At 46.2% G+C, this 13855-nt stretch overlaps 1 pseudogene; it reads right to left on the reverse strand.

Moving 5' to 3' along the window:
- Positions 1-223: 223 nt before the first annotated feature.
- The window catches only part of LOC136466044 (polyamine transporter PUT1-like), a 35915-nt pseudogene continuing 22283 nt past the window's right edge, over positions 224-13855 (reverse strand).

Here is a 13855-nt window from a genome sequence, read left to right on the forward strand (position 1 = left end):
TTGGTGATATTTCAAGAGTGTATAAATAAGATCAAGATTGATATCATTTTATAAACACTTCTCATTTATGTCATCTATTGAACCAAAAAAGATAGATGAAGCATTAAAGGATTTGATTGGATGAATGCTATGCATGAAGAATTGAATAACTTCACAAGAAATCAAGTATGAGAGTTGGTAGAAAGACCAAAGGGACACAATGTGATTGGAACCAAATGGGTCTTTAGAAACAAGCAAGATCAAGATGAGATAGTAGTAAGGAACAAAGCAAGACAACGAACCTCAGGGCCGGCTGCAGCACGAGCCCGATGCCCACGGCGCCGAGGCTGACCAGCGCCACCTTGAGCGTCGACAGCGCCAGCACGACGACGATCAGCGCCGTGGGCGGCACCAGCATCGCGACGCACCCGGCGGTCCCGAGCGGGACGCGGTACGGCCGCGGCGCGTCGGGCCGGCGCACGCGCAGGAGCACGAAGGCGATGAACTCGAGCAGCATGCCGAAGCAGTAGAGGAAGTTCTCGGCGGCCACGATCTCCTGGAAGCTCAGCGAGGAGAGCAGCAGGACGCCCGACGCCGAGAAGAGGATGCCCACCAGCGGCGTCCCGTGCCGCGACCGCCGCGCGAAGAAGGCCGGCAGCATGCCCCGCTCCGCCATGCCCAGCAGCTGGTACGAGTCGCTGCTCATCTCCGCCACGAACATGCCCATGTTGGACAGCGCCGCCGCCGCCTGCACCCACCACATGAGCCACGCGCCGCCGAGGAGCTTGGCGAGGTCCGAGAAGTAGCCGTCCCTCCACTGGCCCCTGTCCAGCGGCACCGCGCCGGTCCCGGCGAGGAGAGGGTACAGGTAGCCCACTACCACGAAGATGACCGCGTAGAAGAGCGCCTTGGGCAGCGTCTTGCCCGGGTTGTCCACCTCGCCGGACTGCGTGCTGATGGGAGTCCCAGTAGTTGAGGTTCCAGAACAGCGTGTTGAGGTACAGGTTCCAGTCGACGTTGTGGAGGTCGACCACCAGCCACCTGGCCGGCCGGAGCCTGGGCAGCGAGATGAGCCCCATGACGAAGAAAGGCAGGATGGAGAACACCCCGAGGCATATGGAGACCCACCCGACGACGGTGAGCCCCCTGTAGTTGAGCAGCGTCAGCAACGCCGTGAGTCCGAGCACCGCGAACGCCCTCGGCCGGCCGCCGCCCAGCGCCGGCACGGCGGACTTGAGGTAGTCCAGGAAGAGGACGGGATACAGGGCATTGTCGATGACGCCGCTCAGCCACTTCACCCACCCCTGCTGGAATCCCCAGTAGGGGCCGAGCGCCGAGGCGACCCACACGACGTACCCGCCGTTCTCCGGGAACATGGTGCCAAGCTCCGCCGTGATCAGCGCCTCCGGGATGCTCCAGATGACGGGGAGGGCCAGGAAGCCGATGATGGCGAGGAGCGGCCCCGCCGCGCCCACGCTGTCCTCGATGCCGAACGGCCCTCCGGAGACCTCGTAGAAGATGAGGAAAACGAGCGGGACGATGGAGACCTTGCGGAGCGCCGCCGGCACCGGCACCGACCCCGCGTCCTCGCCATTGGCGTCGGGGAGGCCCCTGTACTCCGTGCTGCATTCGCCCATTGGAGCGGTACCGGCTGCCGGTGCGGTGTTCTGGGCGGCGAGCTTCTGCATAGAGTCAGATTGATCCGTCAAATGATTCCATCGTATCAGGTCAGGATTGCAGTGTTCGGCATAGATAGAGATTGAAGAACAATGAAACACTGCACATCATATGAGAAACCAAATCATGCCAATGCAAGTATGATCACGAAACATGTAAAAATTTGGAAAAGGAGACAGATGATTCACCATCAGAGAACTCTAAAAAATGATTCACCAACAGAACAAGCAGCTATTTGGGTTGAGCCTGTAGTATCTATCTTCTCATAATACTACAGAAGTCGTTGTGATCGTGATGAAGCGGGATGCTATAGAAGTCGAAGTATCCAAACACCCCGATAACAGGACTCGCTTGGATTACTCGCCTGAAACGAATTTGTCATGAGAACGAGCGGGCGGTGTTCAGAGAGAAGGGGGTGCCCGTGACGGCCGGCTGGTGACACCTGTCGCTGCAGAGACGACCATGCAGCCTGCTCCGGCTACACCTGTAACGAAATCACGACGGCGATATAGCGATGGGTGCCCGGTCCACTACCGAGAAGCCAATCTTATTTGGGCTGGCGAGGCTACTGTAGTTAAACTGGACCGAATGCGGGCCTTGGGTGGCTTATCATACGGCCCATTTAGAGCGTGATTGGTTGCTCTGAGCTCGGTCATTCGAGATGAAGGCCCCATATAGGCTCAGGATAGCCCAGCTGACACCGTTCACCCTCCTGTGTTTGGTTGCACTTGAGGCTTACGTCCTGGATGACTTCCTTCTCGTTTGGTTGTCAGCATGGAGCGTTAAGTAGTATGAAGTTGTGCCCCTAACTCTGTTTGGTTGCCGCACGGCAACATGTCAGGACACCAAGGTATGATTTTGATGAGGTTACCACACTTCTCAGGAAAACAAGCAAGACAGAGGATTTGTTTGCCTCAGTTCATTGTGTCTTTTCGTCGACAATGACTTTGGAGCATCTAATGACAAATTGGAACCATACAACAGTCCTGGCATATAATAGTTAACACCATTAGGGTCACAGTACCTCATAAGGTCATTGTCATTACAAGTTTGCACTGACACATTTTGAGCATCACAGGCAGTTGTAGCAACGAGTAAGAACGAACCACAGGAGCACTAACAAGAAAAAGGACTGCACCACAACCACAACAAATAACACTAGTGTGTTCCTGACCACCTTTGGTGGAGGCTTAACAAAAACTTTGTCATCTTCACAACACATAAACTCCAAGTATGATGCTCCTGCCTCTTCTTTGGTAGGGAAGCTCTTGTAGCTGTTGTTTTAAAACCAGTTACCTAGACATTGCATCTAGCCCAGGTTGCATATACCCCAGGAGCCTTGCCACGGTACACAACATACCAAGCCATGTGTCCCTTAAAAACACATAAAAGCAAGTATAAATGTTGATAAGATAAGGATTAGTTCAATCGATTTGCCTCAGATTTAATTGCCTTTTCATTTGACCTTGAACTTGGAGCTTAAGAAACATAGACAGCAACAAACCTCAAACAGATAGTAGAAAATCAAAATCATGGCAGGCATGAAACCATGAGAGACATCCAACCCAGCCATCAGATCATCACAACCGCCTAGCTGATGCTTGGGCATGGATGTCTCACATGGTTTGATGACAGCCATGAGAAGCATAAGTAGAAGATAGAAGAAACAATGCTCCAGTACCTCACAAGTCCAAGGTCATCAGTGTGCATAATCCATTACTCAAACTGGCACTGTTATATTCATAGGCATGAAAAGGATCTCTCAATTGTATCAGCCTCAGTAAAAAAATGGTGGACATCATAGGCACAAAAAAATGCAGGCCTCAGCTAACTGCAAACTAACTTATGATCATCTTGCAAGCTAACTGAAATCATCCCAGATGACAAATAAGAACACAAATTGTTGAGGCAAGTTCATGGTTGTCATGGAAGCATGGGACACGTCCATTCCAACCATCTGATAGGCATGCCTACAATAGTTGCTAGGGAATAGATGTATCCCACGGTTTGATGACAGACATGAGAAAACACAAGAAGACAATAAAGCAGCAACATGAAGAATACCCACAGCCACCTTAGATTGCTATAGTTTGCATCATCGACCAAATAGGAACTCCAACAATAAGAATAACAAGAACAATAACAACATCTGAAATGTCTCAGATCAACTAAGTGATAATCCAAGGTATTTTAGGGCTCAGATCAACTAAGTGACAATCCAAGGTATTTTAGGGCTCAGATCAACTAAGTGACAATCCATCACCCGTTGTTAATGTCTACACCACACAGATCAACACAGCCTCACATCCATCACCATGGCTCCTATGCTATACAAAACTAGGTGTAGCCTTGGTCGGGTGGCAAATGGTTCTTTGTAGCATCAGATGAGGTCAGTGCTACACATCAAAATACTTCCTACAGCATAAGACAGTTAGCATGGCTATATGCAAAAGTGGAGAGGCCAACTCATATGCACCTAAGCAAAGTAGATTGTGCTTAGGTAGGTCCTAAGCCACAGGATCCTATGAGCTGTTGTCATCTGAACAAAGCAAAGTCCCTTAGCCTTGTTCTTCAGCAAGTAAACCAGGCCAAACATGAGTGCCTCCTGTGAGTACCCAGGGCAGTCCATAACACAATCATAAAAGGTCCTGATGCACCTCATTGTGCTGTGGAGTCTTGAGAGCGTCTCCTACAGACTCCACAGCCTTGATCATTCCATTGATGAGGTCTATTTCCTCTTAGGCAACCTTCCTTCTCTTGCCACCTCTTTCCTCTTGGCCCTTGGCATCAGAACCCTTAGAGCCTTCCATACTAGAAGGAGTTTCCTTTCTAGAATCAGCATTTGTACCACCTAAGTCAGTGATGTCCTCAACGGCATCAATATCACCTTGGCCAATGCCACTTGGAGTACCCAGAGGCTCATTTGAGCCCATTGCATACCTGCTTATGGCCTGGTTACCACCAAAGATGGCCTCCATCTGAACATAGTTCTCTATTAGTGTGTTCAAGAACTTAATATCAACAGGATGGTCCTAGTTAGTGAAACAGATATAACTATTAGACATAGGGGAGCAAAAGAAAAGGGATAGCTGAGGTGTTATCCAAACAGTTTCTAACTTTGGTGTGGCCAAGCAGGTGTTCGTCATCAAGTACTATCATATGGTGGTCCTCATCCCACAAAGCACCACTCAAATCCTTGAGCCTAACAATCTTAACCCACCTTTGCCTCTACTTTCTCAGGTGATTGTAAATCTGCTAGGTGCTCACATTGACCCTAGCAAACTCAGAGACCATGAGTGCAACCTACCTAACATGTACCTTCTTGAACCCTTTGTCAGTTTTGACCCCCTGCCCCACCAAATCATGGAACCTCCTTATCATGAACCTAGGCTGGACAGGAGTCCAGTGCATAGGGCCATTGGGCCGAGGGGCTACTAGATTGCCATCATCAGCAGTAACTACCCTACCCTGTTCCACAACACTATCCTCACCACCAATGTTAACAACCTGGTCAAGCATATTGTTCATTTCCTATCCACAACTAGCATAACATTGAACAAACCAGTATGTAAGGAAAACAAATTGCATGATATGAAATACAAGTTCAATAGATCAAATAGGCAGAAAAAGAATAGGTAGTACATCATTGCTGAAGTGCCATAGGTCTCAATTAAAATACAAGTTTCATCTAAACAGTACACACACCATGCCACTACACCCTAGAATTCCCCCTGTTTTGCCACATCTGTGCAGCCTATGCCTCCCTCTTTTATGCCTAGGTACCATTGTCTAGGACATGATCTGGTTGTGAGGCATTGTCATTGATGTTAGGAGTCCATGTGAATTTAACAGGCACATGCTTGTCCTGCCCATGCCTGAGGGTCCAATTGTGAAGAATACAATAGGCAAGAACAAGCTTCACTTGGATCTTGTATAGATGGAAAGGCTTGTTGTCTAATATCATGAATCTATTCTTTAGAGTCCCAAAAGCCCTCTCAACTGTTACTCTAAGAGACGAATGCCTTAGATTAAAAAGCTCTCTTTGATTTTGAGGTCGGTTTGAACCAAAGTCCCTTAAATGGTACCTTGTGGCACAAAATGGTGGCAACAAACCAGGCCTCACTGCATAGCCAGCATCGGCAAGATAGAATTTGCCTAGAAATTAGCAGATAGGGATATGTTTTAGTAGTTTTATTTAGGATTAAGCAAAGTGTCAATGGTTTTTTGTGGTTTGGATGATACCTGGTGGCACTCTAAGGCCTTCAGCTCTTTCAAGAGCATCAGATAAGATAAGAGCATCATGTGCAGATCCCTCCCAGCCAACAAGCACATAGGTGAATCTAAGGTCAAAGTCCACGATTGCCAACATATTTTGTGTGATGGTGTGCTTCCTGCCTCTAAAGGCAGCTTGCATCTTCACATGCACTCTAGCTAAGACATGAGTACCATCAATTACTCCTATACAGTCCTAAATCAACAAAACATAAGTGCAAGTGAACATTGACACTAAACTGATAATGAATGAGACCTAGTGTATGACAAGTTATGGATACCAACCTTGAAATAGGGGTACCACCTTCTGCTCCCAAGGATCCTAGGATAGGACATTGGTAGCAGGAGGGACAATTAATTTATTCCTCAGCTCTCCTACCGCATATAACACATTCTAGAAGAATCTACTAATTGTCTCTATGGACCTCCTGAAGGTGAGGTCAACCACCCTAAACCTCTCATTGTGACCAACAACATGCAAGAACATGGCTACTTTTTCTTCAACAGATGCATGTATGCTGTCAGTGACAAGCTCTCTACTACGGAAAAGGTCACAAAGTTGAAAAAGGGGCCCTCTTCATTCTAAGAAGGTTGACACAGTGCACATCATCATATTCATAAATGTATCTAAGGCTGTTCATCCTCTATTTGTCCCTCTCAGCCATGGGACCATAGGTGACTGAGCGTGAATCTTCAACTCTCCTCCTAAACCACATGAAAAACCAAGCAGCCACTGCAACAACCACAGCAACGACAACCCTGTGCCTAGCTTCAAAGGCTATGTCTACCAATAGGATGGAGGGCAACATTAGAAAGGGAGCATGCAATATGGGTGTGTACTGCTTAGCAAGCAAACAAATCAGACAAAATGAACTATGAAAGACACGGCTGCCACACCAAAGGGTGCTTCTCTAGCGTATACTATTACACAATCAACATCACTGACCTCTAGGCACTTTGCTCAGTGTGTACAACAAAATAGGCATCAACATGTACAAGATCTACACAAAACATGAGGTATACACCCAATACAAAGTATCATATACAGATCTGAGCTAGGAACAGGCAAATCAGGTTAGCATCGCACAGATCTTAGCATGTCAAACCAAGAACCCTAATTTCTTAGCATTGCAAGCAAAATCCACAGACAAATCAACAAAATCGACACTGAAGAAGGAGGAGGGGAAGAGCGTAGGTGGTATATACCGTCGAAGCGCTGGAGGACCGAGAGAAATCTGCTGATGGTGGTCACCTCGGTAGGTGAAAGGTCCTTGTGTGGTTTTGGTAATTGAGTGACAGCCTAGGTGGACTAATTGTGTTTATATGAGATACACAGGTGATTAGTCCATAGGTATATGTGTGTGAGCAACATATGCCATGAAGGTGAAAATAGCTTAGAGATGTTGCAAAGCTCACACATGTGATGATAAAGGAGCTCATTGCAAATGAGACATGACATTGAGTCATGTGACCAAGGTGGAGAAGATTAAGACAAGACTTTGCTTGATGGACCGGTTGCAAGCGTGAAGGGTAAGTTGGAGGCTTTGGAGTGATGGACCACGTGGCGGTGAAGCTTAAGCAAGACTTGGCGCTGATGGACGAAGGCAACAGTGAAAAGCAAATGAAGTCAAGATCGATGAACCAATATGATCATGTGATGATATGAAGTGGATCATATCATTGTTGATTGTGTTGGTGCATGTGTTGCATCGACATTGGAGGAGATGGAATGGAATGCGCAAGGCAAAGGTATAACCTAGGGCATTTTATTTCACCTGGTCATAGGTGTGTAGAGAAGTTGATGACCAGATTTAGGATAGATGGCCGTACTATCAAGAGGGGCAAACTTGTTTGCATATCGGCCATCTAAGTGCCACTCGAGTGATCTAACTTTGCATCATTGCTAGGATTGAGTAGCATGGCAAGTTGAGTGGCTAATCCTATGGAAAAGGTTTGTGAAAATGCTAACACACATACACATGGTGGTGTACACTTGGTGGTGTTGGCACATTTTCAAAGGAGATGAAGTTGGAGTTGATGTGGATCAAGTCGGCGAAGGAACGGAGGCAAGGGTTCAAACTTCACCGGAGTGCGGACAGTCTGACGGTGCCACCGGCACCCTATATAGAAAAGACAAGGTCTCATAGAGTGGACCGGACACTGGTCATGTGGTGACCGGATGCTGGGGTCCTACATCCGGTCAGTGGCAGCAAAGAGCGCACAGGCATCGGTCTTCGACCAGACGCTAGCGCTGAAAGTGACCGAATGCTGGTAGGGTGCGTCCGGTCAGGCTGATGTACAGTGACATAGGCAACACAGAGAAGTTGGAGAAGGACCAAACGCTGATGCTACGTCCAATCGTGACTGACCAGACGTGTCCGGTCGCAACTGGTACCTTACTGGAAATGACTAAACGTTGGGGTTGCTGCGTCCGGTCAGTTTGAGTAGCTGCGTCTGGTCATCACTTGACCATTAAGATCAAGTGACTGAGGTTGAATGGAGGCGACATGTGGCGAGCATCTGTTGACCGGATGCTGAGGTCCTACGTCCGATCGATATGACCGGCGCGTCCGATTAACCCGAAAAACGCCCAGTGAAGGGGTAACGGCTATTTTAGCCCATGGAGCTATAAATAGAAGGGGCCTTGGCCTTGGGCCGGTAGCTGAGCACATTAGAGCCTTGGTGGCTCGTGTAGTAGTGCTTGGGAGCCCTCCATCTCACATATGCTTGATAGTGATCATCCGATTGTATGAGAGAGCGATTTTAGTGCGATTGCATCGTGAGGTTGCATCGAGTGACACTAGGTGATCGAGTTGCAAGCCAGTGGTGATTGTTATTCTTGGAGGTTGCCACCTCCTAGATGGCTTGGTGGTGGTCTCTGTCGAAGCCCGCAAGATGCTTGTGTGGTGCTCCAGAGAAGAACTTTGTGAGGGGCATTGTGCTCGCCCCGTGGGAGCCGCGAAGAGCAACTCTAGTTGAGCGTGTCATTGAGCTACCCTCACTTTTAGGGTAGGTTCTTGTGGCGCCCGACGTGTGGGCTTGGCGGGTGATGCCAATTAGCCGCCAAACCACCAAGTGAGCGGTCGACACAACGGGGACTAGCGTGTTGGCAAGCACGTGAACCTCGGGAGAAAAATCACCATATCAACCTTGTTCTTCCCGTTGGTTTGCAATCCCCTTTCACAAGCATGTATTTATATTTCATATACATTGTGCTTGTGTAGTTGCTCTTGTAATTAGTTAGCTTGTGTAGCTTACTAGTTACCTTCTTGCTTGTGTAGCATAGAAGTAGCTCCCTTGCGTGGCTAATTTAGTTTGTGTAACCTTGTTAGTCATATTACTTAGTTTGTGTAGCTAAGTAATTGCGCTCTCTAATTTGGCATTGGTTGCCTTGTTATTGAGCATTGCTAGTGAGCTTAGGTGGCTTTGTGCTTTTGCTTACTAGCTTGTGTAGGAGCTCCCTCATTGCTTGAAGTACTAGTGGCATAGGTTTGTATGACCTTGCTCCTAGAATTAGTTAGGTGAGCTCTAGCTAGCCCGGCACCTTTGTTGCTTAATTAGTATCTTTGGAAGGTGCTAGAGAACATAAATAAAGAGGGTGTAGTCTTGGCTAGACCGATAGTTTTAATTCCGCACTTGTTTCGGTTAGCCAACGCTGATAAATTTTAGAAAGGACTATTCACCCCCCTCTAGTCCGCTATCTCGACCTCACAGTAGGTGAAAGCTCTAGTTTGGTTTTGGTGAATTGATGAAACCCTAAGTGCTAACCTAGTTTATCAAGTGATCATGAGATAGGTAGCACATTCTACGTGATGAAGCAAATGAAGATCATAGCATGATGATGATGATACCATGGTGATGATCAAGTGCTTAGACTTGGAAAGAAGAAAGAGAAAAACAAAAAGCTCAAGGCTAAGGTATAAACCATAGGAGCTATTTTGTTTTGGTGATCAAGACACTTAGAGAGTGTAATCACATTTAGGTTTGATAGTCCGTACTATTAAGAGGGGTGAAACTCGTATCGGAATGCGGTTATCAAAGTGCCACTAGATGCTCTAACTCATTGCATATGCATTTAGGATCTAGTGGAATGCTAACACCCTTGAAAATGTTTGTGAAAATATGCTAACACATGTGCATAAGGTGATACACTTGGTGGTTGGCACATCTGAGCAAGGGTGAAGAAGTTAGAAGTGAAAAGGAGTTAGTCTCGCTGGTCACAAGGTGACCGAACGCTGGTCTTAGGCAGACCGGCGTGTCCGATCAATTGTTACAGCGAAGATGTTGGCGTCGGTCAAACGACCGGACGCTGGGTCGCTCAGCGATCGGATGTTGGCGAGGTGTGTCCGGTCCTATTGTTGGGCAGCGCATAGAGGCTAGGGTCTCTGATCGGACGATGGAAGGGTCCGGCCGTGCTTGACCGGACGCGTCCGGTGGGCAAAATGTGTTTCTAGAACCTTACTGGAAATGACCGGATGCTGGTGGCTCAGCGTTCGATCAGTTATAGCATAGCGTCCGGTCAACTCAAGTGATCATTGAGTTTGGGACATGTGGCTGTCGTCGGGTGACCAGACGCTGAGGTCCAGCGTCCGGTCAACATGACCAGAGTGTCCGGTCAGCCCGTGTTGTGCCCAGTGAAGGGGTACAACTCTATTTCATGGGGGCTTCTATTTAAGCCCCATGGCCGATTGAAGCTCACACCTTTGGCCATTTTCATTGATATAGCAACCTTGTGAGCTTGGCCAAAGCCCTCCCACTCATCTCCATCATTGATTCATCATCTTTGTGAGATTGGGAGTGAATCTAAGTGCATTGCTTGAGTGATTGCATCTAGAGGCACTTGGTGTTCGTGTTTTCGCTACGGATTTCGCTTGTTACTCTTGGTGGTTGCCAGCCACCTAGATGGCTTGGAGCAGCGAGGATCATCGAGCGGAGGTTGGTAATTGTCCCTAGCTCCGATCGTGGGGATTGTGAGGGGTTCTTGACCTTTTCCCGATAGAGAGCCAAAAGGTACTCTAGTGGATTGCTCAGTGGCTTATGTGATCCTCATCTTGTGTTGGTTGTGCAGCACCCTATTGAGGGTTTGGCGTGTGAAGCCAATTAGCGCATGAACCTCCAAGTGAGTGAATCGTCACAACGAGGACTAGCTTGCCGGCAAGCAAGTGAACCTCGGTAAAAATCATTGTGTTAATCATTGATTCCGAGGTGATTGGTCTTCATTGTTATTCATCCTTGTGATTGATTGGTTCCTTCATCTACACAGCGGTATAACCTTCTTAATCACTCTCTTTACATTACCGCAAACTAGTTATCAAGATCTTTAGTGTAGCTAGTTGTGAGAGCTTGCTTGCTTGGTTGGTGTGGCTCTTTAGTTAGCCTTTGAGAGCACACTAACATAGAGTAGTGTCATAGCTATTGTGTGAATAGATATTATCTAAATTAGAATTGTGGTAGGTGGCTTATATTTTGAGTAGGCTAATACAACACTTGCTTCGCCTCATAATTGTCTAACCATTTTGTTAAGTGTTGTTGTAGAAATTTTATTAGGCTATTCACCCCCTCTAGCCATTAGGACCTTTCAATTGGTATCAGAGCCGAGGTCACTATGATTTGAGGCTTAACAACCTTCAGTGTAAAAATGGCTCAAATCAACAACACCAAGAAGCCACCCTAATTTGATGGCACAAATTATCCTTATTGGAAGTCAAAGATGATCGCACACATCAAGTCAATCAATAGAAAGGTGTGGAAGGTGGTAGAAACCAAAATTGAGATTGAAGATCCGGAGAATTCCACCGCGGCCGAAGAAGTGCTTCTCCAAAATAATGATATTGCTCTAAGTGCTATTCATGATGCAATTGATGAAAAGAACATTTGAGCAAATTAAGAATATTAAGATGGCACATGAAGCTTGGAAGAAGTTAGGAAGAATCATTTGAGGGCACTCAAGCCATAAAGGGTGCTAAGGCATATATCCTCAAAGAGAAGTTTGTAAGCTTCAAGATGAAGGAGGATGAGAGTATGCTGGAGATTTTTCATAGGCTTCTAGTGCTTATCAATGATCTCAAAGCACTTGGAGAAGAGGTGAAGGACAAGGACTTCTCCCACAAGTTCTTGAGATGCTTACCTTCAAGATTTGACACATTGGTCACTATTCTAGTAAGGAGTGGTTTGGACACCATGACACCTAAACCAAGTGTTGGGAGACATCATGACCGATGATACATATAGAGATGAAGATGAGAAGGAAGAAAAGAAGGAAAATAAAGATGAGAAGAAGGATGAGAAGAAGAAGAGTGTGGCATTCAAGGCCACATCATCCAAGGGTAAAGCTAAGCAAGAAACATCAAGTGAAGAAGATGAATCTTGGGATGATGATGATGATGAGAAGATGGCCCTCTTTGTGAAGAGATTTGGCAAGTTCATGGTGAAGAAAGGCTACCATGCTAGAAGAAAGGAGTCTTCATCCAAGAACAAAGAAGAGTCAAGAAGGTGCTTCAAATGTGGAAGCAAAGATCATCTTATTGCTCAATCCCCATACAATAGCGACAATGATGATGACAACAAGAAGAACAAGAAGAAGGACAAGAAGGAAAAGAAAGAGAAGAAGGACAAGATGGCATTCAAGAAAAAGGGTGGTTTATATATAGTCACTTGGGATAGTGATGCTTCCTCAAGTGATGATGATGATGATAGTGATGATAACAGGACCATCAAAAAGAAGGTTCTTGCAAGCATTGTTATCAATGGGAAGCATTCTCTCTTCGAATCTTCATCATGCTTCATGGCTAAGGCCACTAAGGTACAATCTTGTGATGATGAAAGTGATGAAGAACATGATGATAAAATGAACATGAAAATGAAAATGATAGTGATAGTGATAATGATGAATCCACTAAAGATGAATTATTTGACATGCTAGAGGATGCTAGAGAACACTTTGACTATCAAGAGAAAGGGATGCAAAAGCTTACGTAAGGAACTAAAAGACCTTAAGCAAGCCTTTGATGAGCTTAATGCATCTCATGAGAGGCTAGAGGAAGCCAATAAGAAGCTTGGCAAAGCTCACAAAAAGCTTGAAAAGGCTTATTCCTTTTTGCTTGATGAGCAAAATAAAAAGAAGCATGTTGAAACTTACAATGTAGGTTTAACTTATGATATAATTGATGAATCGCTATCCATGCCTATCATTGTTGCTCCTACTAACCCTTCTTGTAGCACTTCCACTTCTACCTTATCTAGTAGTGATGGTTTCACTTATGATGCCTCATTAATGGTTGAGAATGAGAATCTCAAGAAGGAGGTCAACAAGCTCACTCACACTTTGGCTAAGGCCTATGGAGGTGAGGATCGCTTGCTTATGTGCTTGGGTAGCCAAAGAGCTTCTCTCTACAAAGATGGATTGGACTATACCCCCAAGAAAGGCAAGGCGGCCTTTGCTCCTTACAAGACTAGTTTTATGAAGAACAATGGTCGGTTTTGCACTAGTTGCAAGCAAGTTGGCCATAAAGAGCAAGAGTGCAAAAACAAGAGCAAAAATACTAATGTATCCTCCCTTAAGCTTGATTCATGCTATATGCTTACTAAGGGTACAAATAGTGTGAAGGCTAAGTTTATTGGTAAACCATGGATGGGCTCAAAGAAGAAAGCCATTTGGGTACCAAAGATCTTAGTGACTAACATTCAAGGACCCAAGCAAGTTTGGGTACCTAAAAGGAATTGATTTTCTTTTGTAGGTTAATTACAAAGCCAGAGGAAGGCATTGGGTTCTTGATAGTGGGTGTACTCAATACATGACCGGTGATACAAGAATATTCAACTCAATCAACACCAATGGCAATAATGGTTATGATAGTATCACATTTGATGACAATGGCAAAGGCAAGGTCAAAGGGCTTGGTAAGATTGCAATATCCAATGACATGAG

This window comes from Miscanthus floridulus, chromosome 7, assembly GCF_019320115.1.
Source record: "Miscanthus floridulus cultivar M001 chromosome 7, ASM1932011v1, whole genome shotgun sequence".
Taxonomy (NCBI): Eukaryota; Viridiplantae; Streptophyta; class Magnoliopsida; order Poales; family Poaceae; genus Miscanthus; species Miscanthus floridulus.